This window comes from Schistocerca cancellata, chromosome 1 (genome assembly GCF_023864275.1).
Source record: "Schistocerca cancellata isolate TAMUIC-IGC-003103 chromosome 1, iqSchCanc2.1, whole genome shotgun sequence".
Classification (NCBI taxonomy): Eukaryota; Metazoa; Arthropoda; class Insecta; order Orthoptera; family Acrididae; genus Schistocerca; species Schistocerca cancellata.
The window spans coordinates 1,040,057,866-1,040,084,932 of record NC_064626.1 but is presented as its reverse complement, the minus strand read 5'-3'; the positions used below and the strand labels follow the sequence as shown (position 1 = coordinate 1,040,084,932).

The 27,067-nt window shown below is 43.8% G+C and overlaps 1 pseudogene; it reads right to left on the bottom strand.

Annotated features, from left to right (window-relative positions):
* Window positions 1-22,403: 22,403 nt before the first annotated feature.
* LOC126099903 (5S ribosomal RNA) lies at window positions 22,404-22,521 on the bottom strand (annotated as a pseudogene).
* Between the last annotated feature and the right edge of the window lie 4,546 nt (window positions 22,522-27,067).

Below are 27,067 nucleotides of genomic sequence, written 5' to 3'. Positions count from 1 at the left end.
CTTGTGATTTATAGTTCCGTACTTGTTTCGTTATTCTTATTTCTGGCAAACTATCGACATGTTCTATCCATTTTTACGTCTACATGACTATTCTGCAAATTCACACTTACGTGTTTGGCAGATGGTGTAGACATTCATTATAAAGTCTCGAACTTTTCACTCTCGAATAACACGTGGGTGGTCCGTGGGAGGTCTGACTTCTCTTTATTTTGTTACGATTGTCATTTCTCCCTGTGTAGGTGAAAGTCAACAAAATGTTTTCGCATTTAGCGGAGCAAGTTAGTGATTGAAATCTCGTAAAAAGGTCTAGCCACAGCAAGAAACGCCTTCGTCTTAGTGGTCGCCGCCCCAATTCGGTTGAGGTATCCGTGATAGTACCTCTTTCATTTCGCGATAACACAAAACGAGCTGAGATTGTTTGAAATTTTACGATGTCCTACATCGTGTATAGTAACGATCCCATACCCAGAAGAAATAAAGCACTGAAACACAGGCCCGTAGAGCACAGACGAGCGTATTTTTGGCATCTATGTAGTAGATGTGTTGCATCGATTAAGTTTCTGACATTAAAGCAAAGACGTCTCCAAAAATATATATACAGGTTGGTCCATTGATAGTGACCGGGCCAATTATCTCATGAAATAAGCATCAAACGAAAAATCTACAAAGAACGAAACTCGTCTAGCTTGAAAGGGGGAACCAGATGGCGCTATGGCGCTGCCATAGGTCAAACAGATATCAACTGCGTTTTTTTAAATAGGAATCACCATTTTTATTACATATTTGTGTAGTACCGGTACATAAAGAAATATGAATGTTTTAGTTGGATGACTTTTTTCGCTTTATGATAGATGGCGCTGAAATAGTCAGAAACGTATAAGTACGTGGTATCACCTAACGTTCCGCCAGCGCGGACGGTATTTAGTTCGTGATACATTACCAGCGTTGAAATGAACCGTTTACCAATTGCGGAAAAGGTCGATATCGTGTTGATGTATGGCTATTGTGATCAAAATGCCCAACGGGCGTGTGCTATGTATGCTGCTCGGTATTCTGGACTACATCATCCAAGTGTCCGGACCGTTCGCTGGATAGTTACGTTATTTAAGGATGTGGATTGGTCGTCGAAGCACCATACCATGGCCCGCACGTTCACCGGATCTGACGTCTCCGGATTTTTTTCTGTGGGGAAAGTTGAAGGATATTTGCTATCGTGATCCACCGACAATGCCTGACAACATACGTCAGCGTATTGTCAATGGATGTGCGAACATTACGGAAGGCGAACTACTCGCTGTTGAGAGGAATGTCGTTACATGTATTGCCAAATGCATTGAGGTTGACGGACAGGAAGTGTTCAGCCACATGTGAAACGTCAACCACGACCTGCAAAAAATGATGATGCCCAAGTAGGTGTTTTAGCTGCTGTCGTGGCTAATCCGCACATCAGTAGCAGACAAATTGCGCGAGAATCGGGAGTCTCAAAAGCGTCGGTGTTGAGAATGCTACATCAACATCGATTGCACCCGTACCATATTTCTATGCACCAGAAATTGCATGGTGACGACTTTGAACGTCGTGTACAGTTCTGCCACTGGGTTCAAGAGAAATTACGGGACGGTGACAGATTTTTTGAACGCGTTCTATTTAGCGACGAAGCGTCATCGACCAACAGCATGACGTAAACCGGCATAATATGCACTATTGGGCAACGAAAAATCCACGGTGGCTGCGACAAGTGGAACTTCAGCGACCTTGGCGGGTTAATGTATGGTGCGGCATTATGGGAGGAAGGATATTTGGTCCCCATTTTATCGATGGCAATCTAAATGGTGCAATGTATGCTGATTTCCTATGTAGTGTTCTACCGATGTTACTACAAGATGTTTCACTGCATGACAGAATGGCGATGTACATCCAACATGATCGATGTCCGGCACATAGCTCGCTTGCGGCTGAAGCGGTATTGAATAGTATATTTCATAACATGTGGATTGGTCGTCGAAGCACCATACCACGGCCCGCACGGTCACCGGATCTGACGTCCCCGGATTTTCTTCTGTGGGGAAAGTTGAAGGATATTTGCTATCGTGATCCACCGACAATGCCTGACAACATGCGTCAGCGTATTGTCAATGGATGTGCGAACATTACGGAAGGCGAACTACTCGCTGTTGAGAGGAATGTCGTTACATGTATTGCCAAATGCATTGAGGTTGACGGACATAATTTCGAGCATTTATTACATTAATGTGGTATTTACAGGTAATCACGCTGTAACAGCATGCGTTCTCAGAAATGATAAGTTCACAAAGGTACATGTATCACATTGGAACAACCGAAATAAAATGTTCAAACGTATCTATGTTCTGTATTTTAATTTAAAAATCCTGCCTTTTGCCAACTGTTCGTCAAAATTGTGAGCCATATGTTTGTGACTATTACAGCGCCATCTATCACAAAGCGAAAAAAATGGTCCAACTAATACATTCATATTTCTTTACGTACTACACGAATATGTAATAAAAATGGGGGTTCCTACTTTAAAAAACGCAGTTGATACCCGTTTGACCTATGGCAGCGTCATCTAGCGGGCCACCCATAGCGCTATCTGGTTTCCCTCTTCAACCTAGACAAGTTTAGTTCTTTGTAGTTTTTTCGTTTGATTCTTATTTTGTGAGATATTTGGCCCGGTCACGATCAATGGACCACCCTATAATGCAATCGTTCCAGGAAAGTTGTTCGATACTGAATCAGTGTGTTGGAAATGGGATCATATCCACTTTCTTTTTTTAAATTACATTCAGCAAATATACCTGATCTTTTTATCTGTAGCGTGCTTTGGTATAACAAGGGGTCACGTGCCGTAAACGGTAATGCCCGTTACATGGATACAGAATTATAGAAGGGGAAATCTCCGGAGATGACTCCAGGGGAGTGTGAAACTTCGATACGTTCGTAGTGTTTAGCGTCGTAAACGTGGGAACAGAAGATATTTTGGATTTCAAGAGCTGATGGTGTAACTACTAGAAAATAGATGCTACCTCAGTGTGCTCTTGCAGTACCAAAACAAAAATGAGTTTTCAGATATCTATATACGGTCCCTTCATTTAAGTAGCGGTTCTCATGGTATTATTGAAGACAGGACATTCATTGATGGACACACTGTTTTCCATATTCCAGAGAAACAAGCATATAGTGGATGTGTTTCAATAAAAAAGAAGAAACTAGACGATGTAAAGATAATTCTACAAAACGTACCTGACGAGCAAAAACCATTTTATAACAATATCCACCAGCGACCGGCGAAAGATGGACAACATGAACATGATTGAAGCATACTCACCGCTGTGTGCTTTGCTGTATTTTGATTGTGGTTGTCGTTTGGATACATTATGAATAAATCTGTACACTCATAACTAACTCCTTTATTGCTATAATAAATGTGAATAAATATAAACTGGCATAACACAGTGTAACACAGTTCTTCCGCTGCAGATGGAACCCTAGCTGCCTCATCAACATCGTAAGGTTCGAAAAAGTGTCATTTCCAGTATATTTAAACTGGATTACTAAACCCATACTCAATGGCTAAAGTATGTTTTAATGGCATATATTGTTTCACCCTGGGGCCAACTGCTACATAGGAACTTCACGACGGCTTGCTTAAGCTGTTGTGAAGTAAAACAGAATTTTGTCTTTCCCGACAAAATTTACTTGCTAGGACATGACCCCGTTTCCAACTCACTGATTCAGTTATAATTCCGAAGTATTTGTTTGAATCGAGAGCCTTTAAACTTGTGTGAATTATCGTTTAACCGAAATTTAACTGATTTGTTTAGTGCTCAAGTGCAGGACGTAAAATTTTTACTGTATAGGGTCAACTGGCACTTTTTCAGATTGTGCAGACTACTTGCCTAAATGACTGTTCTATTGTTTTGCTTTTCTGATGGCTTTAGTAGACAGTATGCGACAGTATCAAATGGTTCAAATGGCTCTGAGCACTATGGGAATTAAAGTCTGAGGTCATCTGTCCCCTAGAACTTAGAACTACTTAAACCAAACTAACCTAAGGACATCACACACATCCATGCCCAAGGAAGGATTCGAACCTGCAACCGTAGCAGTCGCGCGGTTCCGGACTGAAGCGCCTAGAACCGCTCGGCCACCAGCGCCAGCATTATACGCAGACAATCAAAGAGGATTATTTAGATTCTGTCCTAAATCGTTTACATAGATTTAGCTGCAGAGGGCCGGTAACACTTTCGTAGGGAACCCCGGACATCACTTCTGTTGCAACAGATGGGTTTCTGTGAGTTACTATGAAACGCGGGCTTTCTGACAGGAAGTTACGAGTCCTGTACCACAAATGAGACGATAATGGTTTTCAGTCCCTTTTGTTTTATAAATTAGATGATAATATAGCATCTGAAATTGAACGTAGCAATGAAAAAGCAGAAATACTGAATTCCATTTCGTAACTGTAGCGTTACGCGTATGCTGGCGAGTTATTCGGCGGCCTAGAATTGGTAGTACCCAGGGAAAACTTGTTTGTGCGGCTGAGCGTCGGCCAGCGGGCCCAGGGAGTGGACTGGCCGGCCAATCCGAAGCGACGGCTGCGGGTCAGTCCAGGTACAAAGTCGGGGAGCGCATGACAGGATGTGGGTAATACCCAGACCACGGAGCATGTGAAAGGTAGTTGTTCGCATTGCTATGGTGCAGAAGATGCACCAGAAATGGTGGAGTGTAAGACAGCCTGAAATATGGCTACTTACAACTCTTAGAAATTCAATAGAAAATAATATTTACATAATAAAGCAAATTTCAATACATCCCCGAGCTCAGATAAATGAGGCACGTCCAGCGAAACAATAATATTTCCAATACATTAAAAACTACAAATTTAATAATTTGCTATGACTGAATATCTTCATAATAAACTGTGAAATTAACAACTTATAAACGCTTCAAATACAAAATCAAATAGGGGTAATGCAGGAGTAGGTTTAATAATGAATAAAAAAGTAGGAGTTCTGGTAAGCTACTACAAACAACATAGTGAACGCATTATTGTGGCCAAGATAGACACGAAGCCCACACCTACAACAATTGTACAAGTTTATATGCCAACTAGCTCTGCAGATGACGAAGAAATTCATGAAATGTATGATGAGATAAAAGAAATTATTCAGATAGTGAAGGGAGACGAAAATTTAATAGTCATGGGTGATTGGAATTCGAGAGTAGGAAAAGGGAGAGAAGGAAACATAGTAGGTGAATATGGATTGGGGTTAAGAAATGAAAGAGGAAACCGCCTGGTAGAATTTTGCGCAGAGCATAACTTAATCACAGCTAACACTTGGTTCAAGAACCATGAAAGAAGGTTGTATACATGGAAGAACCCTGGAGATACTAGAAGATATCAGATAGATTACATAATGGTAAGAGAGATTTAGGAACCAGGTTTTAAATTGTAAGACATTTCCAGGGGCAGATGTGGACTCTGACCACAATCTATTGGTTGTGAACTGTAGATTAAAACTGAAGAAACTGCAAAAAGGTGGCAATTTGAGGAGAAGGGACCTGGATAAACTGAAAGAACCAGAGGTTGTAGAGAGTTTCAGGAAGAGCATAGAGGAACAATTGACAACAATGGGGGAAAGAAATACAGTAGAAGAAGAATGGATAGCTTTGAGGGATGAAGTGGTGAAGGCAGCAGAGGATCAAGTAGGTAAGAAGACGAGGGCTAGTAGAAATCCTTGGGTGACAGAAGAAATACTGAATTTAATTGATGAAAGGAGAAAATATAAAAATGCAGTAAATGAAGCAGGCAAAAAGGAATACAAACGTCTAAAAATTTGATCGACAGGAAGTGCAAAATGGCTAAGCAGGCATGGCTAGAGGGCAAATGTAAGGATGTAGAGGCTTACCTCACTAGGGGAAAGATAGATACTGCCTACAGGAAAATTAAAGAGACCTTTGGAGATAAGAGAACCACTTGTATGAATATCAAGGGCTCAGATGGAAACCCAGTTCTAAGCAAAGAGGGGAAAGCAGAAAGCTGGAAGGAGTACATAGAGGGACTATACAAGGGCGATGTTCTTGAGGACAATATTATGGAAATGGAAGAGGATGTAGATGAAGATGAAATGGGAGATATGATACTGCGTGAAGAATTTGATAGACCACTGAAAGACCTAAGTCGAAACAAGGCCCCGGGAGTAGACAACATTCCATTAGAACTACTGACAGCCTTGGGGGAGCCAGTCCTGACAAAACTCTACCATCTGGTGAGCAAGATGTATGAGACAGTCGAAATACCCTCAGACTTCAAGAAGAATATAATATTTCCGATCCCAAAGAAAGCAGGCGTTGACAGATGTGAAAATTACCGAATTATCAGTTTAATAAGTCACGGCTGCAAAATACTAACGCGAATTCTGTACAGAAGAATGGAAAAACTGGTAGAAGCCGACCTTGCAGAAGATCAGTTTGGATTCCGTAGAAATATGGGTACACGTGAGGCAATACTGGCCCTACGACTTATCTTGTTGTAGACTTGGAGAAAGCTTTGGACAATGTTGACTGGAATAATCTCTTTAAAATTCTGAAGGTGGCAGGGGTAAAATATAGGGAGCGAAAGGCTATTTACAATTTGTACAGAAACCAGATGGCAGTTATAAGCGTCGAGGGACATGAGAGGGAAGCAGTGGCTGAGAAGGGAGTGAGACAGGGTTGTAGCCTCTCCCCGATGTTATTCAATCTGTATATCGAGCAAGCAGTAAAGGAAACAAAAGAAAAATTCGGAGTAGGTATTAAAATCCATGGAGAAGAAATAAAAACGTTGAGGTTCCCCGATGACATTGTAATTCTGTCAGAGACAGCAAAGGACTTGGAAGAGCAGTTGAACGGAATGGACAGTGTCTTGAAGGGAGGATATATGAACATCAACAAAAGAAAAACAAGGATAATGGAATGTAGTCGAATTAAGTCGGGTGATGCTGCGGGAATTAGATTAGAAAATGAAACTCTTAAAGTAGTAAAGGAGTTTTGCTATTTGGGGAGCAAAATAACTGATGATGGTCGAAGTAGAGAGGATATAAAATGTAGACTGGCAATGGCAGGGAAAGCGTTTCTGAAGAAGAGAAATTCGTTAACATCGAGTATAGATTTCAATGTCAGGAAGTCGTTTCTGAAAGTATTTGTATGGAGTGTAGCCATGTATGGAAGTAAAACATGGACGATAAATAGTTTGGACAAGAAGAGAATAGAGGCCTTTGAAATGTGGTTCTACAGAAGAATGCTGAAGATTAGATGGGTAGATCACATAACTAATGAGGAAGTATTGAATAGGATTGGGGAGAAGGGGAGTTAGTGGCACAACTTGACAAGAAGAAGGGATCGGTTGGTAGGACATGTTCTGAGGCATCAAGGGATTACCAATTTAGTATTGGAGGGCAGCGTGGACGGTAAAATCGTAGAGGGAGACCAAGAGATGAATACACTAAACAGTTTCAGAAGGATGTAGGCTGCAGTACATATTGGGAGATGAAGAAGCTTGCACAGGATAGAGTAGCATGGAGAGCTGCATCAAACCAGTCTCAGGACCGAAGACCACAACAACAACAACAACAAATGCTTCAAGTGATTTCAACAACAAAAATCTCGAATGATAGAATTGCTCTGTAGCTTTCATTGCTGGAAGCTGCACACCTGCATCTATTTTGCTTATTAATTAATTGTATTTTTAGAATTTTTCATTATGCAAATATTGGTCAGAACAACGTATCCTCGACAATAATACAGCAACTGAATGCCACATGAATACCTCAAATCTTGTCATACTTATGTATTTACGTCAGGAATATGGTACTAATTTTGGTGGGGCAGATAGTCCAAAATTAGAGTGGAGAAGAAGATGATGCGAATTTTTCTCGAACTACGGTCTAATATACGGGCACTGAGTACAGGGGAATTTATATTGAGAAGTTAGGCAAAAAAGTTATGATATAGAGACAAATGAAGAAAGTGCAAAAGCCGAAATGGGAAAAATTAAATCAGATGCTGAAGGGATGTATGAGACAAAATATGGGTAACCTGAGGAGGTTGGCTTGGTTAATGCCAGATCGACATAGTGAAAAAAGCTTTCGGGAGCAATTTGGGAAAGATACAGTACGAGCTCGACGGTAATGTGAATGTATGCAGAGACAAAATACGTTTGAAGAAGCGAGTAGTGAAGCTGTTCTAAAGTGTGAAAAAGAGGCAATTAAAAATAGGTAACAATTTGAATCACGAATAAATAACGAAGCTGTGTAGGCAGTGTAAGTATGATTTATGCGTGTGTGATATTCTGCGTAATGGAGGAGGCACAATACCTTCTCACTTCGAAAAGACGCAAGAAAGGCAGAAAATCACACATGCAAACATCACCAAACATATTCATGTAAACTACTGCACAAATGCATTTGAAAATGAGAATATATTCTCGAAACGGGTTGTGCTAAGCACAAAAAAGTAAGTAACTAGTGCAGTTTTCATTGTTTAAATCATCAATGATACAGTTGCAGACTTTCCCAAAATATCTTAATATGATGAACGAAATCAAATATAGCGAAATCATGTCTGTTGAAATTAAGAACGTTGTATTTTTGGTGGGGATAGTGTTCAGCGAATGGAGTCAAGTTGGGTGAAGAGCGATACTTCACACTTTTACGTTAGATCTCGAAGGAAGAGGACCCTTTTTGGGTTATAATCTGTTGGAAGACAGACCTGCGTGTGGTAACGTGTGATATTGAGGCACATCAGACATAGAGTCTGTGCAGTGAACGGCCGCTAACTTTATCCACTTGCATTACTGAATTGAGGATATACAGAGTATGAGTTTCTACTTGTTATCTCACATGTGTTAATTTGTGAATCATCATGATGAACTGTTACGAGCTGATGACTATTTCGTGAATTGTGATCGTGAAACGGACTTAGTTTTGATTATTTATTTTGACGATGTTTTACCATTATCGTAACACTCTCAATGTAATTTTACTGCATTGGACAAGGGTACTTTCTGCCTGCATTTTAATTGTATATCGTAGGACCAATTTCCGTTTATTTGGGACGCTTTTCATGAGTAAAAATTATTCAAGATAACCCTCTGTCGTCTACATCAGTAACAGGCGTTGGTGAACCGTGAATTATTTTCAAAGAATATTCTTAAGACTTTATTTTATTTACTAGCGATTCATCATGAATATTAACACATTTAATCACACTATGTAAGCATGGAAGTAGTTGCCAGGGAGTAACTGATGAAATCATAACCATATTCCTTGTAACAAATGGGAATTTTATTCACTTTAATAGTGCCTAAAAGCATTTTATAAAAAGAAACAGATGTAATATTGTAATCAGAAAGCAGCCTCTAAATATCAAAGTTACAATTTATTCAGAGGCAAAAAGAAACAAGTTTTGACTGTATGAGCTTTCGGGCAGAGAACCTTGCCGCTCCCTTTTGACACGGCCGTAGTTACGACCGCTCACAACAGCCTATGAAAGACTACACTGGTGCAAATCTGCAACACACCAGATTACTTTAAACTAAGTGTTTTAACAATTTACACAAGCGCACAAACTATGCACCTCCATAGGAGACATGGAAATGGTACAAAACAGTAACAATTAAAATATTAACCTTGCCACCGAAAGTGCAACTTGAATTTAACTTCTAAGAAAAGTCGTACGGTGAAAGGCTGGCAACTTTATATACTAAAATGATCATTTAAATAAAAGCCCATGAAGTGCAATCTTATATAAAATTCTACAAGGTTGGCCAAACAATAGTTAAGATGCTCTACAGTACACAGATACCGCCTCTCAAGATCACAGGCAATAACATCAAAGTTTCCAAAGATCGAAACATATTTCAGGTATAAGGCCGTTACACTCCAAGCAATAAATTCGTTAACACACAAAATCCGACAAACATGACAGAGGCAGCTACTAACGTACGGTAGATTGATGGGGAGATTACCGAACAACCCGAACCGCAGGTTGCTCTAACCCGCCCCTACTCCACAAGGGAAAAACGGACCACCCAATAAACAACCACCTTCCCGCGGGTGGGCAAACGGAGAAGAATGATGGGACGACCCCAAAGCCAAACGGCTGATGACCTCACCAAGAAAACAAGTAGAATTTAACAAGAGTAATTCACACAACATATCACCAATCACTTAACTTCTAGTAAACTGCGATTTCTCGAGAAGACCTGGCGCAGCACCCCCAAATCGCTCTCCCGAACCGTCCGCTGCCATCCGCTTCAACGGACGCAGGAAGGCGAGCCGGTCTCCCGTCTCATGGCGCTGCAGCTCGCACCGGCCAGACCGATGTCGTGGGTTGACTTCTATTGCTCTCGAGTCGACCGCGAAGTCACTACCCCACGCTATACGCCGCGGCCCACTGGACTCACGTGGCGACCTCACATGTGCCAACGCTTAAGACGGACAAGTCATCTTGTGTCTCAGTGCGCGACAGACCAGCCGATCGATCCAACTGCCAATGACCATTGCCTGAGCAAACTCGAGCAGACTGGTGGCCTAACGCGCAGATTCAGATGCAGAAACTAAGCCCCGACCGGGAGACCACTCGTTGAGTTCTCTTACTGGCGGAGTGGAAAGACTCTCATTTTGCCGGCTTTAAAGGCTGATCCGAACGGCAGACATACTAGCACTCCGAACGACAGACAGACACTAACTGCCTAACAAATGCGGACGAGAGACAGACTAGCAAGCTGGGGACGAGAGACTGACCCAGACTGACTGGCGAGCTCATAGCGTCCCTTAAATGTACGTGAACAGACAACCTTCCCCCTTTCCCACCAGAGGGAGACACCAAAGCTGCTATTGCCACAGCGGCGCCACCGCCAGAAACGGAGGGCGACTGCTTCACACTACGCTCTGCGGCGCGCTCTTCAAAACAGCAATTTTTACCACAGCTCAGTTGGAATAGAACCTTTTTTCATGAAATTAATCGTTTATCTTTTATTTTATATTGCTGTGTATTTTATTAATTCACAACTCTAGCCAATGCATGCGCTATTTGACAGCAAGATCGCAGTTACAGAATATTACCTGCAATTAATTAGCTACTTGGCATGAAGGCAGGCATGCACGGCTCGACCCTATGAATACATCGAGCTCTTCTTTTCAAAACAGAACAGTGGATAGCCGAACTACCTAAAGTGCGAGCAACATCAAGTGAAGTCGCTACTGGTTCGCTTGTAAGAACTGCTGGGTAAAGAGCAACTACTCAGTGGGAAAAAAAAACGAGGAAACATCGCACGTTATAGTACTCTCGGTCTTTCTTCTGGGCCTCCAACGTCCGTATGTGAGTCAGCTGCCTTGCTTCTTTAGTCTTTGTGACGAGATGTTTCACGTAGTCATCATTGGTAAAGCCTGGTGGAAACGGGTAAATGTATTCATTGTCGTGTCTGTCTCAGGTTTCTGGCGCTTCGCTGTGCTGTAAACAAATGTGGCAACACGCATTTATATCCCCGTGTCTCTGTTCGCCATCAACATACTTTTAGAGCATACCTACCATTTGTCTTTGGGTGATAGGCAGTTGCCATGATGTCGAAACGCAACTTGAAACAGTCTCTGACTCTAGTCTCGACTAGAAAACTTTCCCACGATCAGAGGTCATCACATAAGGTGCTCTATGCTACAAAATGGTGTTTTCTGCAAGGAATTTCGCAAATTCCGGAGCTTCAAAAGTTGGCACAGCTTTGGTGCGATCATAATGGGTGAGATAGATAGTGCACACTATTGTCCATCGATTCACGTTTGTCGACTTCATGAAACTTCCCAAGAGGTCTGCCATCCAGTTCGATGGAATGACGTTGCAGCAGGCAGGATTGGAGGCAGATGCCACAGAGGCAACTGTGACACACGCTCTCGTCATTGACATTATTTACAGTGGCACACATAGTTACTGACAGATCAGTAGAGACTTGACCAGTGATACCTGCGTCTCATTTGGTCTAAAGTCTTCACGAATCCCAGGTGAACAGATGCTGGAGTACTTCAGGATCGCTGGCCACAGGTGAGCTCGGAAGAAGAGCAACCATTTCTTACAGTTCTTATTATACAGTGGTCCATTTATTAACTGGAAACCTCCTTTGGCCGATTCCTCAGTCATCAAGGCTACTACAATTTTTAGCAATGGTAGATCTTCCCTTTGCTTAACAGCAATATTATTTAATGCAGCGATGCCTGATATTTCAGCTACACCAGTGTGTCCTGCCAAAGGTTTCCTTGAAACGCAGTAAGCGTCCTTGTGGTTCCGCTCGTTTTTGTGTACCTTTGTGACGTCGTACTCCTGAAGGCTAAGTGCCCATCTCGCCAGTCAACCTGATAAATCTTTCAGGTTAAGCTACCAGCATAAAGAATCGTGGTCCATCACAATTTTTGAATGGTTTGCCAAATAAATATGGCCGGAACTTGTTGGTGGCCCGAACAATTGCGAGTAACTCTTTCTTGTTCGTAGAGTAGTTCCTTTCGGACGCGGAGAATATTCTGGAAGCATAACCTATCACTTTTCTAGCACCTTCCTGAATTTGTACTGGCACTGTCCCTATCCCAAAACCGGTAGTGTCGGTTTAAAGTTCTGTCTAAGCATTCTCGTCTTACAACGTTACATCCGGAGAAAATATTAGCGCATCCTTAAGGACAAGGAAAGATCTATATTGCACCTCGTTCCAGTAAATTTGTCGTCTCACTTCGGAACTGCCGACCGTAGTGGCCGAGCGGTTCTAGGCGCTTCAGTCTGGAACAGCGAGACCGCTATGGTCGCAGGTTCGAATCCTGCCTCGGGCATGGATGTGTGTGATGTCCTTAGGTTAGTTAGGTTTAAGTAGTTCTAAGTGCTAGGGGACTGATGACCTCAGATGTTAAGTCCCATAGTGCTCAGAGCCATTTGAACTTGGGAACTTCTTCCAAAGGGTGTGCCTTGCTACATAACTCACATGTCACGAATGTACTGAGTAGTCAGTAAATCTGTGACTGCTCTTATTTTCTCTGGATCTGGATGGCCTCCTTAGCCACTCACTGGGTGCGTCAAAGTCTTAATTTCTTGGGCAATGAAAAGGCACTTTATTGAATTCAGGTCGAAAAATGCAGTCTGAACCCACTTGAGTACAATTGTCAGGCATGTTAAATCTTCTTCAACAGTTTTCAGTGTACCTCAATTTAAACACCCTTTACCTCCCTATGAAGTCATTCTATACTTGTTACATTTCGTTTAATAATTGGAAAGTCTGTTTTATTCTGTCACCTGATTATAGATATGGTAATGTCTAAACACACACACACACACACACACACACACACACACACACACACACTGTGTCAGGGAGCGGCAAGACCACTCACTCAATAGAGAGAATTCAACAAGCTAACACTCCAGAGAATGGTTAAAGGTAACTGAGGGAAACAAGGTGCAAGTGAGAATACGAGCTCCGTAGAATAATTTTCTTCCTTTTCTAGGCCGTTATCCCGTATATTCATGGGACCGACGTGTTAATCTTGATTGGACAATGTCACTGATATAGGGTGACCGGACGCTCTTCCTGTCGCCACCAGTTCCTTCCACCGCCTCTCCACCCACTCTCAGAAAATAAGTTGTGTACGCCATGTGTTTGGATCTTGTATTATTCGTGTGAAAGTGTTAGAATGTTTTCGAAATGTTTACAAATCGTGCAGATGTTTCCGGATCGTGCAAATGAGGCAGAACGTGGGTACCAGCGTGATATCTACCTAGTTGGATGTCAGAAACCACCTATAAACCAGATCAAGTCTGGCCAGTACACCGCCCCTTATCGTTAATTCGCTGGGCAGATTCGATCCGAGGCCAGCGCGCCTCCCCGAATCCCGGAAGCACCTTGCTACGGCGCGCGCCTCAAGGGCGAGTGATTGTCTTAGGATAATGATAGGACAAAATAACATGAATCACACGAGTCGAGGTCCTTACTAAACGTGAGCCATGCGTTATTATCATTCTGAAGACCATGCGACGAGATCAAAATGTATTTCTGCATCATGTCGGGAAATCAATATTAAAACCACCTAATGAGCAGAATATCTAGGTTTTCAGCACGACTGGCTAATAAAAAACTTGTAGATGAAGTCCATCCTCTTTCCTTGCTTGGCTGATCCGAATATATGTGTTAATGATCTGAATCAAGGACGTATTTGCAACAGACAAAGGTGCAGCATTGACGTCAGGAGATATTTCCACGGAAACCACACTTACCATTGTCGATCATCTATAAAATAGGGGACACACTGGAGAATTCCTTAGTTCTCCACGCAACAGTTCCGGAGTGGCACAGAGATGATAGTGTTCTGCAGAAGATGAGCACAGTCCCTGCTCATTCCGACGACACTGGAGCCGAACTAAACGTTGCAAAACCTATGGCGGTTGCTCACACTGAAGCACCACAAACGGCGAACTACGTTAGATCGGCACGCTGGTTGAACTGCATGGAAGCCTATATCCTTCGGGAGATTCAGCGAAGCATCCTACTGGTACTTCACAGTATGCTGTCTGACATAAGAAAGTCCGTCGCCGAAGCTTCTGGAAACTCTGCCGTTACCGCGCGAGACGTCGGCGTCGAGGTAGGAAAATTTTATTATGTTCATGTACTACTTATGAACAAAAATATTTCTATGTGTGTCTGTACTCTGTATTTTTTGGGGGGGGCTACACACATTTAAAAAATAATTGATTTGTGTCTGTGACTCTATTTGTATTTCGAACTGTATTTGTGTTCGTGTGCTGCTTATGTACGATAGTATTTGATCTACATACACTCCTGGAAATTGAAATAAGAACACCGTGAATTCATTGTCCCAGGAAGGGGAAACTTTATTGACACATTCCTGGGGTCAGATACATCACATGATCACACTGACAGAACCACAGGCACATAGACACAGGCAACAGAGCATGCACAATGTCGGCACTAGTACAGTGTATATCCACCTTTCGCAGCAATGCAGGCTGCTATTCTCCCATGGAGACGATCGTAGAGATGCTGGATGTAGTCCTGTGGAACGGCTTGCCATGCCATTTCCACCTGGCGCCTCAGTTGGACCAGCGTTCGTGCTGGACGTGCAGACCGCGTGAGACGACGCTTCATCCAGTCCCAAACATGCTCAATGGGGGACAGATCCGGAGATCTTGCTGGCCAGGGTAGTTGACTTACACCTTCTAGAGCACGTTGGGTGGCACGGGATACATGCGGACGTGCATTGTCCTGTTGGAACAGCAAGTTCCCTTGCCGGTCTAGGAATGGTAGAACGATGGGTTCGATGACGGTTTGGATGCACCGTGCACTATTCAGTGTCCCCTCGACGATCACCAGTGGTGTACGGCCAGTGTAGGAGATCGCTCCCCACACCATGATGCCGGGTGTTGGCCCTGTGTGCCTCGGTCGTATGCAGTCCTGATTGTGGCGCTCACCTCCACGGCGCCAAACACGCATACGACCATCATTGGCACCAAGGCAGAAGCGACTCTCATCGCTGAAGACGACACGTCTCCATTCGTCCCTCCATTCACGCCTGTCGCGACACCACTGGAGGCGGGCTGCACGATGTTGGGGCGTGAGCGGAAGACGGCCTAACGGTGTGCGGGACCGTAGTCCAGCTTCATGGAGACGGTTGCGAATGGTCCTCGCCGATACCCCAGGAGCAACAGTGTCCCTAATTTGCTGGGAAGTGGCGGTGCGGTCCCCTACGGCACTGCGTAGGATCCTACGGTCTTGGCGTGCATCCGTGCGTCGCTGCGGTCCGGTCCCAGGTCGACGGGCACGTGCACCTTCCGCCGACCACTGGCGACAACATCGATGTACTGTGGAGACCTCACGCCCCACGTGTTGAGCAATTCGGCGGTACGTCCACCCGGCCTCCCGCATGCCCACTATACGCCCTCGCTCAAAGTCCGTCAACTGCACATACGGTTCACGTCCACGCTGTCGCGGCATGCTAGCAGTGTTAAAGACTGCGATGGAGCTCCGTATGCCACGGCAAACTGGCTGACACTGACGGCGGCGGTGCACAAATGCTGCGCAGCTAGCGCCATTCGACGGCCAACACCGCGGTTCCTGGTGTGTCCGCTGTGCCGTGCGTGTGATCATTGCTTGTACAGCCCTCTCGCAGTGTCCGGAGCAAGTATGGTGGGTCTGACACACCGGTGTCAATGTGTTCTTTTTTCCATTTCCAGGAGTGTATTTATCTGGATCTGTATTCGCGTCTCCCATTTTTTAATCTCCATTTGTGGTTTTTAAACCTTTATCTTTGAATGTTTCTATCTACATTTGTGCCAGTAGTTTGCATTTGTATTTGTACTTGGTACATTTTTTATGTGCCTTTGTTTTTGCGTCAGTGGTTTGTATTTGCATCTGTATTTCCATTTTGTATTTAGCATCTGTATTTGATGTTTTTTGGATAAAGTTGTCCGTTGCAGTCTCCCATCGGACTTCTGCCCAGGTGACGTATAGGAAATGCTTGCAAGATGCAGCGAATATCGAGTAAACTAATCTCCCGGATCGGTTCAAAACTAGCGCTAGAGGAGAGGTGGACCTCGTCAACTGTGGAGAAGCAATTCGTCTGAGAGAAGGAAATCCTCAAGTCAGAAATATGGTCCTCCTGGTCGGGAGATAACGGTACACTATAATACATCTCTGGTAGGCCAACTGCGAGGAAATCTCGGAAGTTGGTAGTGATGATGATGATAAAGTTACCGTCTGACTCAAAAATTTTAACTGTATCTGCCTGGTATTCGACTAAGTTTGAATGTTTTTGTGGCTACTGTGACATTACATCTCGAACTTCTGTTATCAGTCTCAAAGAAAAAATCTTCGTACGACGCAACTTTAATAAAATTAGGGAAGTTTGAACTCCGCAACAACACCCAGTCGTTTCCCAGTTATAGATGCCGAAGAGGTTAGGACAGAACTATGTCGAGTGTTTACTGAGGCACTTTCGTCCAACAATAACACAACAACAGCTGAGGCAAATAGTTCCTGATGTTATGTTAACTACGGGCAAGAGATACGATACGCCTGCGTGAACAGCCGACATCGTTCTCAAAAAATGAAGTGTTTATTGTCTGATGCAGGGTATCGCAGACTCTGTGCTGACCCTAAACAAATGCTTGAGAAAAAGACTAACAACCTCCTGAAAAAAATTCCCTTGTCGCAATAGACTATCTAAAGTCTTCACTCAGATTGTACTGATCATAGATTATATGGCCTTCCGAAGATATATGAGGAAGGGGTTGTTCCTCAGGAAGGGGTTGTTCCTCTTGGGCCTACTGTGAGTGATATTGGTGCTTCAGTATACTTCTACACTACTGGCCATTAAAATTGCTACACCAAGAAGATATGCAGATGATAAGCGGGTATTCACTGGACAAATATATTATATTAGAACTGACATGTGATTACATTTTCACGCAATTTGGGTGCATAGATCCTAAGAAATCAGTACCCAGAACAATCACCTCTAACCGTAATAAAGGCCTTGATACGCCTGGGTATTGAGTCAAACAGAGCTTGGATGGCGTGTACAGGTACAGCTGCCCATCAGCTTCAACACGATACCACAGTTCATCAAGAGTAGTGACTGGCGTATTGTGACGAGCCAGTTGCTCGGCCACCATTGACCAGACGTTTTCAATCGGTGAGAGATCTGGTGAATGTGCTGGCCAGGGCAGCAGTCGAACATTTTCTGTATCCAGAAAGGCACGTACAGGACCTACAACATGCGGTCGTGCATTGTCCTGCTGAAATATAGGATTTCGCAGGGATCGAATGAAGGGTACAGCCACGGGTCGTAACACATCTGAAATGTAACGTCCACTGTTCAAAGTGCTATCAGTGTGAACAAGAAGTGACCGAAACGTGTAACCAATTTCACCCCATACCATCACGCCGGGCGATACGTCAGTATGGCGATGACGAATACACGGTTCTAACGTGCGTTCACCGCGATGTTGCCAAACACGGATGCGACCGTCATGATGCTGTAAACAGAACCTGGATTAATCCAAAAAAAGGACGTTTTGTCATTCGTTCACCCAGGTTCGTCGTTGAGTATACCATCGCAGGCGCTCCTGTCTGTGATGCAGCGTCAAGGGTAACCGCAGCTATGGTCTCTGAGCTGATAGTCGATGGCTGCTGCAAACGTCGTCGAGCTGTTCGTGCAGATGGTTGTTGTCTTGCAAACGTCCCCATCTGTTGACTCAGGGATCGAGACATGGCTGCACGATCCGTTACAGCCATGCGGATAAGATGCCTGTCATCTCGACTGCTAGTGATACGAGGCCGTTGGGATCCAGCACGGCGTTCCGTATTACCCTCCTAAACCCAACGATTCCGTATTCTGCTAACAGTCATTGGATCTCGACCAACGCGAACAGCAGTGTCGCGATACGATAATCCGCAATCGCGATAGGCTACAATCCGACCTTCATCAAAGTCGGAAACGTGATGGTACGTATTTCTCCTCCTTACACGAGGTATCACAACAACGTTTCACCAGGCAACGCCGGTCAACTGCTGTTTGTGTATGAGAAATCGGTTGGAAACTTTCCTCATATCAGCACGTTGTAGATGTCACCACCGGCGCCAACCTTGTGTGAATGCTCTGAAAGGCTAATCATTTGCATATCACAGCATCTTCTTCCTGTCGGTTAAATTTCGCGTCTGTCGCGCGTCACCTTCGTGGTGTAGCAATTTTAATGGCCAGTAGTGTATGTCGGAGTGTACATCACCTAAGGTACTAGGCCGATTTCTTACGTCGGTTAAAAGGGATTAAATTTGAATTATACTGATTTTTTAATAAGTTTTGATTTGAACTGTCTTTTCCACGCTCGTTCCCATGTCAAATTCGTTCGGGTAACTAAGATTAGGTTTGGTGTTGAATTAACTTGCATATTTACATATGTTTTGATATTCATTTACGACCAGTTCTTTGAACGGGCAGATGGAGTTGTGATGAGGAGCCTGTAGTCACCTACAGCGGCCAAATTGTTTATAGAAGATTTCGAGGAACGCGATCTGGAGTTTGAGAAGCCTTCCTTCATCTGAATTCAATTCACCCGAGTTTTCGTTTTACTATGGAGCTTGAAATGATGACTGCCTTTCCTTTCTTGATGTGTTGGTCAGGAGGACGGTTTATTTTACAGTGGAATATGTCGTCTGTAGGAAGCTAACTCGCAATGATTTGTATCTTCAGGCTAATAGCTGTCACCATCCGGTTCAGCTTGAAGGGATACTTCGTAGCATGTTTCATAGGGACCATACCACGTCAGCCCCTGAAAGTTGTGTAAGTTTATTTAGCTCACCTCGAAATCATTTTTGACCGGAATGGTTGCAGTTGAAAGATTATAATGACGTTACGCTATCTGTCTATCGTGAATCGGGTGAATGATAAAAATAACAGGGTGGCACCTAAGTTTACGGCCTACTTCCCTGACGCAGGAGCTTCAGTCTGTAACCGCGCGACCGCTACGGTCGCAGGTTCGAATCCTGCCTCGGGCATGGATGTGTGTGATGTCCTTAGGTTAGTTAGGTTTAAGTAGTTCTAAGTTCTAGGAAACTGATGAACTCAGATGTTAAATCCCATAGTGCCCAGAGCCATTTGAATCATTTGAACCTGACGCAGGCAGCATTTCCAAAATAATTGGTCCTATTTGGCGGAAAGACGGAGTGAAGTGTGTTTTGCAACCACTAATTTGGATTAGGGCCCTTTCATAGCATATAATGGATGATCTTGGTGTACGTAATGTGGGTGTCCACCGTATCCTATACGGTTTTGATGTGTTATACATTGGTTAAACCATCAGGACCGTGGAGATCGTTGTATAGAGCATAAGCATGATACACGCTTACAACAGATAAGCAAATCTGCTATTGCAGAACATTACCTCTGTGCCGGTCGTGCTGTGCAGTGTGAAAACACAGAGTCTGGCGTACATTTCAAGCTACTGCGATAGTGTTACTAAGAAGGCACTGGAGAGTAAATTAGGAAATGATCTTATAAATAAACACTGAGGTATCTGTGGACTCCTGTTCTCTCCCTAGTCAAACAACAGAGGAAGGAAGCTAATGCTGCTTGCTCACCCACTGGTAATTGATATTCACTATCGATAACTTGTAATGTTGGTCGTCGTTGGTTTGTTGTGGCGCTATTTGTTTTCTGTATATTTGATGCATTCCAGCATATGTCGTCTAATGGGTTTTGATCGACTAGCCCCTCCTACCGACGGTTTTAACACCCTTCCACAGCGCTGTCTCATTGCATTAGTGCCTTGAAAATTTGGGGGTCGAACTATCGATACATTCCCGCAAGTTCGTTGAATTTTTATTTCTAATTGTCTTTCAACTACACTGCCTGACAAAAAAATGTGAAGCAGCCATAAATGGAGGAGGAACCTAAATGAACTTCACGGATTGAGAAAGTTCACAAAATCGAATATTACAAAGAACCTCGCAGTACGAGCCCACTTATCAATATGACATTGCACCACCTCTGACCTGCATGGATGAACTGATCTGTTTGGAAAGGGTTTCACAACGTGTCCTAAGACAAGCTGGCACATGACCGTAGTAAGTAGTCCTTGATATCCTGAAAGTTCACGAAAACGAATATTACAAAGAACCTCGCAGTACGAGCCTACTTATCAATATGACATTGCTCCACCTCTGACCTGCATGGATGAACTGATTTCTTTGGAAAGGGTTTCACAACTTGTCCCAAGACAAGCTGGCACATGACCGTATTAAGTAGTCCTCGATATCCTGAATACAGACACTGAAACGAAGCTGACGTCAAAGCTGGTCCCGCGCGTGTTCTGTCAGGGACAGATATAGTATGTTGCTGGCCACAGGATAACCCACAGAGACATGCGTCATGTGTGGACGAGCATTGTCCTGTTGAAAAATGGGTCCACTGTACTGTCACATGACAGGTAACACATGAGGACGCAAGATGTCCCCGACTTAACTGTTGTCACTCAGCCTTCCCTCCATCACTACCAGGCGTACCCCGATGTCAAACCCGATGGCTCGCTACATTGTGACGTCAGGAGCTACACTGCTGTCCCCCTCCAAAACACTCTGCTAGAATGGGACGCATCCCCAGGCCTCGGCCATACTCGCCGAATATTTTCATTCGGGGCAGTAAAGAACTGCGATTCTTCTCTGAACACAATGCGACCCCATTCACTATCAGTCCATGCTTCCCACTCACAGCATCGCTCCAAACGAAACCGTTAACGTTGTCAACGGCACACTACGCATGGGACGGTAGTTCTCTACTCCAGCTGCTGCTAGTCTCTGACTAATGTTGCAGGACTACACAGAATGTTGCAGAGAGTGCAGTATTTGTTTCAGCATGGAAGGAACAGATGTGAAGAGGGTACCATGTGCTAGGTGCATAACACGGCGATTCTCCCTTTGAGGTGGGCAGACGTATTCAACCAGAAACTTGACGAGTATCCCTGTCCTCGAGTTCTCATTCATTCCAACATAGAGTCACTGACACGTGTAAGTACCCCACAAATCGGGATTTAGCACAGTTCGACCACCCGGCCAAATGGGTATCCAGAAACAGGTTCCTTTCAGACTCTATCATGTGCTCATAAAGCTGTCTCAGACGAGTACGCGATATCTCCGTATCCTTCTCAGTGATCACTGTTCACACTCCTTATATATCATGGCGGGATTGATAACAATGCTAAACACGAACAACATTAATATACTCTGGTGGCCTTTCTGCCTGTCACAGAGAATAGCAATTCTAATCGTTTATAAACTCACCAGTGCTGTGTACATGTACGAAGCTGCGCTGAAGTTCATTTAGGTCTTCTGCGTGGGTAAGTCTTTTGTGAGGAATTGTATTTCAATAATTCGTTACCTCGAGATGAATTACTAAGCTAATGCTTTATTAGTTCACCTTTCTGTCAGTATTGATTGTTTCCCGATGTGGACATGCACTTACACACAGCAGCGTCAGATTTAAAACTGACGTTCATCAAGTAGTTGGGCTTCGAACTAGCAACATCAACCTTACAAGGAGGTGACGCTGCCCTAAGAACACGGAGTCTGTTTACAGTCACGTGATCTAGGCTTGGTTTCTGGGAGCTCTCCATCATCAGAACAAGTGGCCCATCAGGACCATCCGACCGCCGTGTCATCCTCAGAGGAGGATGCGGATAGGGGGGGCGTGTGGTCAGCACACCGCTCTCCCGGTCGTTACGATGGTTTTCTTTGACCGGAGCCGCTACTATTCGGTCGAGTAGCTCCTCAATTGGCATCACGAGGCCGAGTGCGCCCATAAAAATGGCAACAGCGCATGATGGTCCGGATAGTCACCCATCCAAGTGCCGGCCACGCCCGACAGCGCTTAACTTCGGTGATTTGACGGGAACCGGTGTATCCACTGCGGCAAGGCCGTTGCCGGTTTCTGAGAGGATCACAATTTATTACCTTCTCTTCCCCTCACCCTTCTTCCATACTAAAAGCCTGTGCCGCCAAATACGTGACCAGGCTACTGGCCTTTCATTCACCGCAGCACTAGGAGGGGGAGGTTGGCGAACTGATTGTACCTGTTAGCAGGGTAAGTGGACCAGGGCAGGCCTGGAGAGATTGGAACGATTCCCGCACCTGCCGGGAATTGAACTCTGGAGGGGAGGGTCAAAACCTGCGTCAGCATCCAACTGTGTTTACGGCTTCTGAAGATCATACTGCCAATTTCGTAACTATAGGAAGGCATCAGTGTTGCCTAAGCTTGGACCACCATACTTTTTTCACCATTTAAGTTTCACACGGGAAAATTTGTGACCTCTAACATTCGGATAGGTAAGACCAGATATCTTACTGAAATTGCGTAACAGCAATTTTCAAGTACGGGGTGCTGAAAAAGTCTCTCCGCAGTGCCGTATGATTGTTAGCCGCGCGTGCCGCATTTTTACTTACAAATTTTCACATTAAATGTTGAAAGTGTCCCCCCCCCCCCCCCCCCCCCCGTTGTTGAATACACAATTCAATTCGTCTAATCATGTTTCCAAACACAAGCTGTAACATTTCTTCTGTAACAGAAGCAGTGAAAGTGGATATTGCAGTTTTGAATTCATCGAAGGATTTGGACTGTTTTTATAGACAGTTGCTTTCGCTGCACGCCAGAAGAAAAAGTCAGGTGGTGTTAGGCGATCGTGGAGGTGAAAGTCCCTGTGAAGTTATGCGATCACCAAAAACATCAGCAAGCAGTGAAATAGAAACGCGTGCTGTATGCGCGGTTGCACCATCTTGTTGAAAATAACCATTCAGTATTTCACTTAACACAAGTTCTCCTATGAATGGGTACAGAATATCACTGCAGTATCGTTGTGCATTTATTGTTTCGTTGAAAAATGTGGGACCCACAATCATACGGCACGTTTGGTTAACAATCATACGGCACTGCGGGGAGACTTTTTGAACACCCCGTATTATGAATATTACTGTTCCTTTCGTTGAGATAAGTTATCGTATTTAAGAATGACTGGAAGTAACTGGTGGTACCATAGTAACCAACGTGATTCAGTAGTCAACAGTCGTCTGTTTCCAGCAGAAAATGGTTCACATTTTAGTACTCCCGTATACAGACAGAGGCACATAGAACGCCCCAGTCGAGGTACAGGGTGAACGGGAGTTTATAGTCTATCGAAGATGCGCACCCATGCGCTCGGGACAAAGTAGAGCAACTAATCCTTTCATAAAGATTTATAATACACTGCTATTTGGGAAGAGTTTACTATTGCGATTACTTCTGAAGTACTTGCGTTATCGGTATCGGTGTTGGCTGTTATATACCACTTTAGATTATTGCAATTTTGTTTCCAAACCACTTCATATATACTTTTGGCAGGAGAATTGCCTGTGAGAAGCATGTTTTCAGGCTGAAGCACCGATCTGACACAGAGGTTTCACCTGTTACGATGTTTCACAAAATCGAACACCTCGCTGTAGGGAGGTCCCCTGTTACCACCTGGTAATACATTCACAGCACGCTATTTAGCTTAGGTATCCTTTAAGAACCGTGTAAATTCATGAGTCGTATCACTTGTTTTCCTGCAGAATAGGTTATTGGAGTTTACCAGTATAACAGATTCTTACTCACTTCATTTTTTCAGTTTCTGAGCATTAATACAACTGTTTCGTACTCCTCTCACTTTTTCCGGGAATGTCCCATACATCTGTTTATAACATCTTCCTTGCATGAATAGATTTCTTAGCAGAAATATCAGAGGCTAGCTAATTTTGATCATTATTAAAATTGCATCCATACAAATTTACACAGATAAGCCAAAACATCATGACCACTGCCCTCCGCGAAGTCGGATGCCTCCTTGTAGCGTTGCGGGCAGATGATGCCGAAGAAACAGCACGTAAGCGGAGCAGACACGGATGGGGGATCATCCCAGGAAGATATGGGATGCCAATGGGGAAATCCACTAAGAAAAATCCGTTGAAAAAGGGCACACTATTATTAGGCAGAGACTGTGAACAAGAACGGCGAAGCTGGTTGAATGTCACGTGCTACTGTCGTCAGCATCTACGGAAAGAGGTACAAGGACAGTGAAACTATCACTAGGCGCTAAATTTTGACCCCTCTTCCACTGAGGAAAGTTTCTGGAAAATCGGGTGATGGGTTTTGCTGTGTTCTCGTCAATGAAACCACACACGAGGTGTGTGCCGGCAGCTGTGGCCGAGCGGTTCTAGGCGCTTCAGTCCGGAACCGCACTGTTGCTACGGTCGCAGATTCTAATCCTGTCTCGGGCATGGATGTGTGTGATGTCCTTAGGTTAGTTAATTTTAAGTAGTTCTAAGTTTAGGGGACTGATGACTTCAGATGTTAAGCCCAATAGCGCTTAGAGCCATTTGAACCATTTTGAGCTCTTTGTGAGAGTCGAGTGAGCCTTCGACGCACCCCTTTGGATGACACAATGATCTGAATTGGTTGCACTGGCTGATAGTTGGATCGCTTTCCAGGGACTCATAAGCAATTAGTGAAAAAGATGTCACGTAACGATAACTAACGGGACAGGAGTGGCCCCAGCAAACATGAAACATGAGTGCTGTACTACAGAAAAGATAGCACACACATTGTTAATCTAACTATGAAGTTCCCTGCTGGTATACACGAATAACAAATTACTTCAGCATCATTTCAGTCATAAGTAAAGCAGGACAAGAGAAAATTTCCAATTGTTAACATCAGTCAATGCTAATCTAACATGTGAATATCTCGGCAAAAACTGGATACTCCAAGTGAATGGGACAAGACAGTTCACTACATGTGAATTATGGGAAATTAACTCCACGACGATCACGCAGTAACTCGCCGAGTTTGTCGAAAGAATGAAAGAACTACATGTGCAGCTAACATTTTCGATTAAGGTGCAATGAGCCTTCAATCACTCGTGAAACCATTGGTTTCTGAGGCTAATTCCAAACACACCAACAATCACACGTTAATTCTCGTACATTGCTCACGCAAGCCGCAATCTCTCACCATGTTATGTACTCAGATGCGTGATGCATAGTGGGCGCCGTAATCTATTGCGGGTTAAGACATTTTAGCTCTCCCGCGGAACTGCAGATGAAGTCTCTGAATTAAGTATTCTCTTCCTCTAGCGATACTGCCTGCGTTTTGCACTCTGCAAGTCCGCTCAGTTCTCGTGCACCAATGAAAACGGCTCTACAAAACGTTGACCAGTAATAGTTTTGTTAGCAAGATAACTATCTCCTCTCCATGCAAAGGTTTGCTGTATGAACCAATTGTTACAGGCCCAGGCTTGTAATTTTTATGCAGTTCTGAGCTGTTCTTCCAATCTTCAGCCAGTTCGATGCTTTAGCCGATGTGATGATCTCGACGTATGCCCTTCCGAGAAACTGGTGTACTGACTTATCCTACTGTGCTATTTGTTTAGGTTAGCCAATGAGTAGCTCTCTTACAACGTTTTAGGCCAAAGGTTATTCACCTGATGTCAAGTGGTGCCGAAAGGTCAGCCTAGTGGTTTATAAAGAGGAAAGAATTCCTGTTCACAAAGCAGCATCGACGTTTCACACGAAACCTTAAGATGTTTATCTCTGACTGACCACCCCTTGCCTAGCGTTTCTGGAAGGCGACTTCTAAGACTCTCCTTGAACGCGGGTGCTTGTCACGCCACAGTAATTACTTCCGTGAATGTGGCCTGGATCCATTTCGCACAGAGTGCATAGCATTACGCTAAAGCTGCAGGAAGGTCACTGGTCCTCGCCAGTCCTGACAAAAGCTGCGTCTGTCGCTGCTCGTAGCGACCACCTCTTCCTGCGCTTTCTTCTGAAAAGACGGGCAGCAACCTCCTGGCGGTTTCCCCCATTATTGACTGACCCGCGCTTACTCCCACGATAATGAAAATTTACTTGACTACTCGCATTCATTCTTTATTAAAGCATGTATTAGTAAATCATGTTAGTTCCTTATTTGGACAGTGCACTAACTTGACCAGCACTCACACATTCATTACTGCACATGACACAAATAAGAAAAACATTTGTTTAAATACAGAACCCTAAAGTCCAATAAAAAATTAAAAAAAATATCAATACATAGTTTCGTCGTTCAAATCTAGAAATACAGTTCTAACTTCATTTACACTAAAAATCAAATTACATTCACAAAGGAATGTAACATAAAGATCAGCAACACATACTGAAAAATATCATCAAAAAATTAAGGACTCAGATATATAAAGTTGATGAAGTGGTCTTGTAAAATATTTTTATGAAATCAAGGAATTTCGATATGTGTCTGATGTGCGCAAAAAAGTAATAGTTGTTCTTAGTTGTAAACCAGATAAAACAAGTGAGAATTAACCTGAGACTCCTTGAAGTTATAAAACCACTAATTTTGTTCTCTCCACAGGGAGACTCTACGCTTCGTAAAATACGCAATAGACTTACATAATTGTACAACCATTG